We start from the raw sequence: 11,002 nt of genomic DNA, 5'->3' as shown, positions 1-11,002 counted from the left end.
ATGCCCTTCCCTTGTCTGTGCAAGGACGAGGTCGGTCTATTCATAAAAGTGATTCGGACGCCTCTGCGCAGACTCCTTTTCTCTGCTTGACGATGATTGCATCAGCAGCTGAAACTCAAATCCATACGCCCCCTTGCTAAATTGACTCCCGGATGTAATCTGCTGTAAATGTTAGAGATAAAAAGAGTGGTAACGCTCTAGCGCCACTGATTCAAAACATGACATATTTTAATTGCATAATGTGAAATTAAAAAAATGAAGTGCAAATAAAATTAACAAAAATGTCCTTCGAGCCGGATTTGAACCAGCGACCTAAGGATAACAGCTTTCCCTCTACAGTCCTCCGCTCTACCAACTGAGCTATCGAAGGATTCAGTGAAACGATTACGTCACAGTTTCTATGTTGAAAAGGAAAAATTGAAGTTGTCTGTTTACGGCGGCTTGGGAATTCTTCCAACATGACAGCAGAGTGCACCAGTTATTACTGGTGCAGCAGCCCACGTTTAAGAATTGTGAGGGCTGTGCTACATGCGCATCAACGAAATCCCCCCAATTAAGGCTGGGACTTTGTGAGTTTTGTACCACACAACACAGGGCCTATTTTCCTTCAAACATTAGGGCCCAAGATAAGCTTGTTGCGCTGCTGATAAAATGGGCCGGTTAAATTCAAAACGTTGCCTAACAATAGGTTATCTGAGCAGTGATGGCGTTTTGCTATTTAGTGATAAGGCTAGCAGGCTACAATCTTATGAGAAACCAACACTGCGTGAAAAAAACATAAACGCGAAATGTCAGTTTGTTTTATTTTATCTCGTAGCCCAAAAACAAACGACGTGAGTGACCCTCCAGTCAGGTTTTGTTTCTTGGTTTATGGGATTTGCAGTTCCGATTAAAACGGACTAAATGCGACTACAATTCCCAGAAGGCAAAGCATAGACCTAGGCCTGGGGAACCTGCGAGTCTTGTTGCAGCTTTTATGTTGTTTCCTGTGGTGGTTTGTCCTCTAACAGCCACTGCTAGAAAGCTTCCATTTCTCTCAAGTGATGCCAAAAGTTTGTTGGGGGTTTGAGCCAGATATATAATTTTTATTTTGTTGTTGCAGTTTTACATAGCGTGAAGTCATTCCGAAGGTTTTAGAGCACTTTACATGAGCACCAGTTACAGCATACACAGTCACATTCATTCTTTTTTTTCCTACCCCATCTGAAGTAAAAAACGTAGTTTCCTACTCAAATCACTCCCAGAATCGTCATCTACTTGCTTGAATAGTCATCCAATACATATTTTCCTATATGCATATTAGGATTTTAAACCTGTTTATCCCACTTTAAATAAGGTCTACGATTCCCAGTCCAAGTTTTGGCTTTACATTGTGAGACTTCTAGTTCTGTATAGTCCAGTATAACATAAAGTGTCAGAATGCAAAGCAAAACCAGGACTAGGCAAATTTCTCAGGATGAATGTTGGAAACAATCTCCCTGCCTGCTTTGATCTGGCCCTTAGTTTGCTTACCTGCCCTCATATCCTTTTATTTAAAATATAGGGTAGTCGTCAAACAAGGACAATGTTTGTTCCATTTGGTATCAACGCAGTTAAGCAACAATGTGTTTTTAGATCTCGCTGAGTCAGTGTGCATGCGCGGCTCGGAGAGACTTTGGTAGATGAGTTTTCAAAGTGCTGCTGGCTGGCCTAGCGCTTACGTTCACGCGAGGGTGCACATGCGCAGGCCGCCATCTGTTGTTCATTAGCACCACTTGGACGCAAGTCTTTTGCTTTGATCGCGATCACTTTTGCTTTCACAGCATCGTGGTTGTTACAATGTACCGCCATACCAACAAGAGGAATGGGTTTTGCAAGTAGGTACCGCTGACAAAAATATACATTTTACATGAATCGAGTTATCACATGGAAAGCAAACTTCTACCCTCCATGTTATCTTACTTGTTGCCTAAGCCACATAGATCTATACACTCCTGCTTTTTCTTTAAATGCACAGCATCACTGTGGTGCTTTCCTTTTGTGTACCCTTGTGTTAATGACATGTAGGAAGCTTTCATTGATTTTTGATAACCGAAACTCAAAATCAACTACGTTCTATTTACATCAGTACACTACATAGGCTGTGACTCCTAATTAAAGTGTTTTATTGATTGGTACACAAATAGAGATAGAACACAATCGGTCTCCATCTATTTGGTAGATTTTTAAAAGAGGAAAGATTCACAGTGTGATGGCTGTGGATTGTCTCTTCATGACGCTTTTTATGGCATGCAGCAGCACTTACTGATAGCATTCGGAGTTAAAGGAGGAACCTCTCTTCTCATTACAACTGAAATAGCTGCTGTTGTGCACGGTAGCTCGACAAAGCCAGTGATTTTCAATGTGGGCACAGTTGTGTTTTATCGGACAATTTGTCTGCTGCATCTCCAAACCCCTAGTTGTCTTTTCAAGCACCCTACTGTCAGTGTCTTGAGCATGTTCAAGATCCTAAGAAAAATATTTTTTTGCAATAACGCTCACCATCATCAGACTGTGCACACAGTAAGTACTTTCAAGAACACCACGGGTACACTTGTGGTTCTGGTTAATCACGTCCAGTCGAACATTTTATTGATAATACAAACTATGGATGCTAGATGAAGAATAGAGCCTGCCTATAGAAGACAACTTCATAACTTCATCCCCCTCCTCTCCCGGAGGTGCACAGACTCCAATTTGTGGTGGAATATGGCCAAGTTGTTGAACGACAAGCCGAGCTTCCCTTCTAGATTAGGACCCTGCCGGACTTTCGCTGATCACTTTCAAATGCAGGTCTGTGCATCTTTTTCTCCAGTGTCTGCTGTGGCTTCTTGTGAGATAGGAAAACTAACGAAAATTAGGATTTTGGGAAGGTACCTAGGGTCATTTCCTTAACTTCCTTCAAAGTATGGGCAACACAACATCTAAGAAATACGTGGTGACTTTATAGAGAGGAAATGCCAAATTATGAACCTGCATTTCTTTGCCAATTAAGGGCAGAGATCTCCACGCACACACACCACCAGACGTCAGTGCACGCTTCTACCAAGCATACACACCACCAGCCCAAAATGCACACTTTCACCAGGCACACACACCATCTGTCGTCAGTGCACGCTTTCACCGGACCCAAACACCACCAGCAGTCAGTGCATACTTTCACCAGGCATAAGCACCACCCGCAGTCAGTGCACACTTTCCCCAGGCACACACACCATCAGTCGTCAGCGTATGCTTTCACCGGACACAAACACCACCAGCGGTCAGTGTACACTTTCACCGGACACAAACTCCACCAGCCACCAGGGCACGCTTCGATCAGGCACACAGCACCAGCCGTCAGTGCACGCTTTCGCCAGGCACACACACACCACCAGCCGTCAGAGCATGCTTTCACCAGGCACACGTACCATCAGCCATCAGTGCACGCTTTCACCAGGCACACACACCTCCAGCCATCAGTGCACGCTTTCAACAGGCACACACACACCACCAGCAGGCAGTGCATGCTTTCACCAGGCATACACACCACCGGCCTTCAGTGCACACTTTCACCAGGCACAGACACCATCAGTCATCAGTGCACGCTTTCACTGGGCACAAACACCACCAGCCGTCAGTGCATGCTTTCACCGGGCATAAACTGCCAGTCATCAGTGCACGCTTCCACGAGGCACACACCACCAGACGTAAGTACACGCTTTCACCAGGCACACACACACCACCAGCCATCAGTGCACGCTTTCACCAGGCACACACACCATCAGCCTTCAGTGCACGCTTCCACTAGGCACACACACTACCAGACATCAGTACACAATTTCTACAGGCACACACACCACCAGCCGGCAGTGCATAATTCCACCAGGCACGCACACCACCAGCCATCAGTGCACAATTTCTACAGGCACACACACCACCAGCCATCAGTGCACGCATCAATTGTTAACGCATCCACAATTTACTATTGTAACAATCACAGTATGGTGCACTTTTTTTTTTAATATATTCATCTAAAGCGCAGCATGCCACCATTGTTACAAAAATAAATACACATTTTTTGGGGACTACAATTTATAGACTTTTGTTGCAATTGGTGTTGCAATATTTAGCAATGCCAATAGCTCAAACTTAATTAATGCGAGACCTATTGCATTGCAAATGCTTGCTATTTTACAAGCCATAGCGGCTCATAGAGAAGAGGCTGCACAAGACAGTAAAAAATCGAGAGCTGCACTTCGGAAAATGCAAGGAGTGGTCCGAAAATTATCTAAATCCTGTAATCTAATTGGTGAAAGAGTTACCGAGATGGAAGCCAGGGTTATGTCTAATGAAAAAGAAACTATGTTGAACACTGAACGTGTCAAGCTTCAAGATACTCAATTAGTTGATATAAAATGGAAACTTGAGGAATTCGAAAACCGGCAACGCCGGAATAATCTTCGCATTCTTGGTGTCCCAGAGAAACTTGAAGGGGGGGATACCAGAGCATATGTGGTTAAATTACTAGAAGATTCTATCCCTGCACTGAAAGACTGGAATTTGAATGTAGAGGTTCAACGAGCTCATCGGATGCCTTTTAATATTCCGACAAAACCCAGCATATACCCCAGAGCTATATTGGTTTATTTTGGTAACTTCTTAGTGAGACAGATTGTAGCTGAAAAGGCTAGGCCTGATCACAAGGTTCAATATAATGATTTTGCATATTTCACAAGACCGGACTTCTGTCATGTAACGGTGGAAAGACGCTGGCGACTAAGATCTCTGATTAAACCATTTCAGGACAAAGGCGCACAAGCATACCTTAATAATCCTGCAAAGCTAAAAATTGTATATGGTGGTCTTACCAAGTTTTTTGTGTCAGAGATCAAAGCAAAAGAGTACTTAGATCAGATGTCATAATTTGTTTATTGGACTGTGAATGAAGTGGGAAAATCTCTTTTGTTTAATGAATTACTGCATTAATAGTTTTATGCTCCCATCCACCTTTAAGCGACATGCATTATGTGTATCATTAATAATATGGGAGTATTCTAAGCTATATCTCAAGTTCTACATATTGTATTGATATAGACTAAACGTTTTCCTTCCTATATAAAGTTTGTTTTGAAGCGGTTGCTCATACACGATGCTGCTATCACATCACTCAGACTCTGGTTGAGTCTGGTTGCCCACTGAATTGGGGGGAGGGCTCAAGAGGGAGGGGGGGTGGGCGGGTAAGGGTGGGTAAAAGCAAGGGTGGGTCACTTTGGGGGGTGAAAGCATATAAAAAAAAAAATGAGCCAGTTATTTTCGCAGAGAATATTTGTAAAAAGAGTTTAAATAGCATATTAGTTGAGATGGAAATTTATTTGCTTGAGGCACTGAGACAATTTTTTTCTTTTAATAATGGGTAGGCTGAAAGTTCAGACTTGGAATGTCGGAGGTTTATTAACTGGAGATAAGTTAAGACGAATGACCGAATTGCTTAAACTGGCTCCAGTAGACATACTTTGTCTGCAAGAAACGCATCTGCCTTGGGATAAAAAGTCATGGTTAAATATTAATGGGTATAATTTATTGGCGGTCTCCACACAGACTTCAAATATTAGGGGGGTGGCAATCCTTGGGAAAAAAAATTTGGGGCTAAGCGTACGAAATCTATCAGACCCCCATGGCAGATGGGCTATTGCTAAACTGGCTTGCGGTATACACATCTGTACAGTTTATGGCTCAAATTTAGATGATCCCACAATTTTTGAAGAACTTGAAATCGAGCTGCCTATGTGGCAGGGCCCATTAATTCTCTGTGGAGATTTTAACATTTCATCAATACCACCACTGTCTAATATCCCCCCCAAAACAAAATACCAAGGACGCAAACCTAAAGTTTATAAAACTCTCAATAGACTTATCAACAATCTGGGGCTAACAGACTTGTGGATACATAACAATTTAAAAGATCAAGGGTCTACCTATTTCTCTCATCCTCATCAAAAATTGGTCCGTATTGATTATATTTTTGTTACCACTGATCTTATCCCACTATCAATTATAAAAAAAATGCCAAGAACAATTTCAGATCATAATGCCTTAATCTGTGTAATTACATGTAATCCTTTTACTACTCAATCTAGGTCCTGGTCATTTGACCGGAAGTTATTAACCAACTCTGAATTCATCTTGCATATTAAAGATTGGACCGAGGAATTTTTCAACATTAATCGGTTTAGTACCTCCAGAAATATAGTTTGGGATTCATATAAATCTGCTTTAAGAGGTGAGATCTCTAGTTTCCAACATGCAGCATGCCTTAAAGCTAGAAAACTATATGAAACGAAGCTAAATGATTTAACCAAAGCTGAAAGAGAACATACGCGCCTAATAGAAGAGAATAAAGAATCTCATAATCAATGGCTCCAGGTGGCGATCCTGAAAACAGAACTTAACTCTGTATTGAGTCAAAAGGCCGCCCAAACTTTCAGAGCTTATAGGAAGAAGGTTTACGAAACAGGTGAAAAAATTGGTAAACAATTGGCCCTGCGCACACGTCAAAAAAACGTGCATAATAATATTATTTCTATTGTAGAAGGAGGACATACTTATGTTCAGTCTACAGATATTATTGCCCAGTTTCAACAGTACTATCAAAAATTATATTCTGAAGAGGGGACTAATTCCGAACAAGATATAGATATGTTTTTAGAGGGCTTCCTCAACAACACGACAACTACTAAACTACTGGATGATGAGATGAGAGAAATACTTGAAGTTGAGATTACTATTGATGAAGTTAGAGAAGCTTTATTACTTTTATCCTCGGGTAAAGCTGCGGGCCCGGATAAATTGCCAATTGAGATTTATAAGATTCTTAGCCCCCTACTCAGCCCTTTACTACTAGATTTATTCCTGGGTGTACAGTACAGTGGCATTCCCCCACCTTCTTGGGATGAGGCTAGTATTATAGTATTTCCCAAGAAGGCAAAATCGCCCGAACAGCTAACATCGTACCGTCCCATTTCATTGATAAATTCGGACTCCAAATTATATGCCAAAGTGATGGCTCTCAGACTCAGCAGGGTCATTGGGCATCTGGTCTCTCCGTGGCAGCATGGTTTCGTTCCAGGTAAGGGGACAACGGATCATATTCGCCGCACCATCGCTCTGTTCGATGCCATGTCGGTCACGGGGGATCAGATGTCTATGATCCTGCTTGACGCTGAGAAAGCCTTCGACCGTGTCTCATGGAATTTTCTGTGGGTTGCCATGACACGTCTTAATTTCGGCCCCAAATTTCTCAAATCTATAAAATCTATGTACCACCAACCTAAAGCAAAAGTCTTAACTTCAGGATTGGAATCAGATTTTATTAATATAACAAGAGGCACAAGGCAAGGATGTCCCTGTTCTCCTTTACTTTTTGCCCTTTATATTAATCCTCTTATTTTAAAACTATTAGAAAGTAACAATATTAAGCCAATAGTATATAATCACCATGAGACCAAAGTTTTAGCATATGCTGATGACATCGCGGTACTAACATCCCACCCGATTGAAGCTATACGCGAAATTGAATTACTCGCATTACAATACGGTAAATATTCGGGTTATTCTTTAAATAGGGGAAAGACCATTGTGCTGTGCACAGACAATACTATCTGCTCAGATTCGAGAAGAGCAAATAATGCGACATATTTGGGAGTGATATTATCTGCTGACATAAAGATATTAGTCAAAAATAATTTTGATCCATTAATAGAAAAAATTAAGATAGACTTGGATAGGGTAAACGGTTTGCATCTTTCCATCATAGGCAGAGTGAACTATTTAAAAATGAATATATTACCGAAATGTCTGTATCTCTTTCGCTCTATTCCTTTATTTATAGATCCTAATATAATTAATTTAATTAATAAGCTTACTTCCAAATTTGTCTGGCAAAATGGGAAGATCAGACGATCTCTACTCTATCTATCCACTCCGCTCAACAGAGGTGGGCTTACTGCTCCAAATTTAATTTTATACTACTGGGCAGCCTTTTTAAAACATCTAAAACCCATGATTCTAGGAACACCCTTAGCCTCTGATACTTCTAACATCAATATACCAACAATTTATGAATTAATGCTAGGGCAAGAAGCGAAAGGCCTGTTGTTAAGAAAAACTGAAAAAGCCTATTATAATCGAACTAAGAGTGAAATTATTAAAAGTGCCTGGCTGATCTGGAATAAGATACTTAAACATACACAGATTGGCAAATTCAACCGATATACGCCCATTTTCCATTCTACTATTACATCTGACCTTGACTTTGAACATACAGCTAAGAAATGGTATAGTCTAGGCATAAAAACAATTAACGAAGTGTGGATGAATGGGCCACAAACTACATTTCAAGATGTTAAAATAAGATTTGGTCTCCCAGAAGGTGATTTTCTTAAATTTGCACAATTACAGGCAAAATTAAAAGCTAAAAAAGAAGCTATTACTCTTCAGAAGAATGATCTAATAGAAGCAAGTCATCTTGCAAAAACTAAGATTGGAACATTATATAATATCTTATTAACTAATGTCAACGATGATCTCGAGAAAACAGAAACTAAATGGATGGTAAAATTAAATAATCCGGACGTTGATATAGATAAATTATTGGAAATGAGCAGCAAATTATTTATGGCTAGTAATTTAAAGGCTCAATTATACAAAACTATTTATGATTTATATTTTACCCCTGCTAAACTTTTTGCATGGGGGAAAGGGGAAAATGATCATTGCCCACGCTGTTCACAAGGCCCAGCGACTTTAATTCACCTTTTCAGTAGCTGCTCGGAGCTACGTTTATTAAAAAACATGATTGCTACATTTTGGGAGAAAGTCTTTCATCGCAAACTTCCAGAGTCCGATACCTTATTTGTGTTGGGATATGATAGCTCGCTAAAGCTAAATAAATCTGAACAAAGACTGTTATTTATAGGTACAGCTGTATTGAGACTAATCTTGTCCGCACGCTGGAAGGATACTCTTCCTCCTACCTTTCAAATGTGGCTAGCTCGACTTCTCGCAGTTTATTCTTTTGAATCTGCAATATATGAAACTAGAGGAATTAAAGCAAAATTACGTGGTAAAGAATTGTGGAACCCTATATCACTATGGAAAGAGGAGGTTTGTCCTAGTGGAATTGGTTAATGGAAATTTTTTCTGGCCTCAAATGTCATCTCTGAAATGTGTTGTTTTTTTTTTTTTTTTTTTTTTTTTTCTTTCCTTTTTCTTCTGAATTTTAACTGTAAACAATCGATGTATCATATTAAGCTTGTAATTTGTATTACCCTCTGCTGAATGCTGGTTCAATAAAAAAAAAATAAAAAAATAAAAAAATAAAAAAAAAAAAGCAAATGCTTGCTCCTCTTCAGCAACGGATTTAAAATTGGAAAAGGTCCCATTTGCTCTCTGATTCCGTTCCCTGTTTTCCAACATTCCCTCCTCCCAAGCCTGCCTTTCATTCAGCGCATTCTTTCTCCTTTGACCACTCTGTGAATAGTTGATCTTTGACCCTTAAAATAATGCAGCAAGCAGAAGGTACAGCAGGAACATCGGCCAGCGATGGTAAATACAGCTGACATCGCCCTTCACATTTGTTCATGAAAGCACGGTTAACAATGCGGCATTTCACACTCTCCACAAGCGGGAACGTGCACTATACAGCTGCCATTTCACTATCGTAAAGGTGAAACGATTTGCCCCAATCACACAAATTACACCCAGAACAAACATGGCCTCTCTTCTGCTGTTCTGTTGAGTAGTCGTGGTGACTTGGGCGTGTCTCCTCACACACTCCTCGGCTCCCAGCGAACGCTACACAAGAGTGTGTGCTCTGTCCTTTGTTACACGTTCAAGGCCTGGAACAACTCAGGGAGTCTACGCCCTACACACTGCCAGTGAAAACATAACTTTGAAAGTAACATGGTACTATGCTGACATATCACAGCATGATATACTGTTTATAATACATACCAGATGTGGAGCAGTCCAAGGGTTCCATGGTGTAATGGTTAGCACTCTGGACTTTGAATCCAGCGATCCGAGTTCGAATCTCGGTGGAACCTGCACTGTTTTATATATCTCATCGCAGTTTTCAGTCATTAATTTGTTTGTCAGTATTGCGGGTAAAATAAAAGAATAAAAAGCGAATAAAGAATATATTTTACAAAGTTAATTTACGGTCTGGTGGTTCATCTTTTTAATTTATAATCTATTAGCACATGGATGACATTTATTACATTACATGACTCCCTCATCAATATATAAAATAATACAGAACGAGTAAGAAAGACATTTAAAAGTGTTTCCGCCCGGTTTCGAACCGGGGACCTTTCGCGTGTGAGGCGAACGTGATAACCACTACACTACGGAAACTCTCATGTAAAGCGTGATTGTGTGACCTTCCCCAAGAATAGTAGAACTTAGCTGAGACTCACTACTAGCTTGTTCATTTAACTTGGACTATATTTGCAGTGCATTAAAAGCACTTTCAGATGCTTCTCTCTCTGCCTAGGGTCTGATTTCAATGCAGCCTTGGATCGAGTAACCCTGCTTAAGTTCTCACAAACATTTATGTTGATTTTTTTTTAATTTCCCGCTTTCTCCGATGCGCCGCTCTTCTGTCCTTTTGATTACACCGAGGTGTTCTGCTGAACTTTCTATCGTGGAGCATCACGGGATGTCTGTGGGCTGTTCATATATGATGTCTCTCTAAAAAATACATCGTGGCCCCTATCTTCTCCTTGCATTAGGCAGACCTTTGGGTCATACTGTTTTTGACACCAGAAAGACCATAGACAGTTATTAGACAATGGAATTACAAACTGGCAATGAAATGATAAACTATTGGCTTTGTTCTCTGTACTGATAAACTCGTCACGCACTTTATGACTTCTTAACACCTCCTGGCTGGTCTATCTAACTCTTTATTGTGCAGAGACCACGAGCGTCATTTAGGGGTCGC

At 40.6% G+C, this 11,002-nt stretch overlaps 3 non-coding genes across 3 annotated transcripts; 1 reads left to right on the top strand and 2 right to left on the bottom strand.

Annotated features, from left to right (window-relative positions):
• Positions 1 to 284: 284 nt before the first annotated feature.
• Positions 285 to 370, bottom strand: TRNAY-GUA (transfer RNA tyrosine (anticodon GUA)). Its single transcript is given in 2 exon segments — positions 285 to 320; positions 334 to 370. It is a non-coding gene; the product is annotated as a tRNA-Tyr (tRNA).
• A 9,661-nt stretch (positions 371 to 10,031) lies between these two features.
• On the top strand, positions 10,032 to 10,103 carry TRNAQ-UUG (transfer RNA glutamine (anticodon UUG)). Its single transcript has one exon. It is a non-coding gene; the product is annotated as a tRNA-Gln (tRNA).
• A 237-nt stretch (positions 10,104 to 10,340) lies between these two features.
• TRNAV-CAC (transfer RNA valine (anticodon CAC)) lies at positions 10,341 to 10,413 on the bottom strand. Its single transcript has one exon. It is a non-coding gene; the product is annotated as a tRNA-Val (tRNA).
• Between the last annotated feature and the right edge of the window lie 589 nt (positions 10,414 to 11,002).

The sequence above is a fragment of the Lissotriton vulgaris genome, chromosome 1_2 (assembly GCF_964263255.1).
Source record: "Lissotriton vulgaris chromosome 1_2, aLisVul1.2, whole genome shotgun sequence".
NCBI lineage: Eukaryota > Metazoa > Chordata > Amphibia > Caudata > Salamandridae > Lissotriton > Lissotriton vulgaris.
This window is presented reverse-complemented; position numbering and strand designations above follow the sequence as displayed.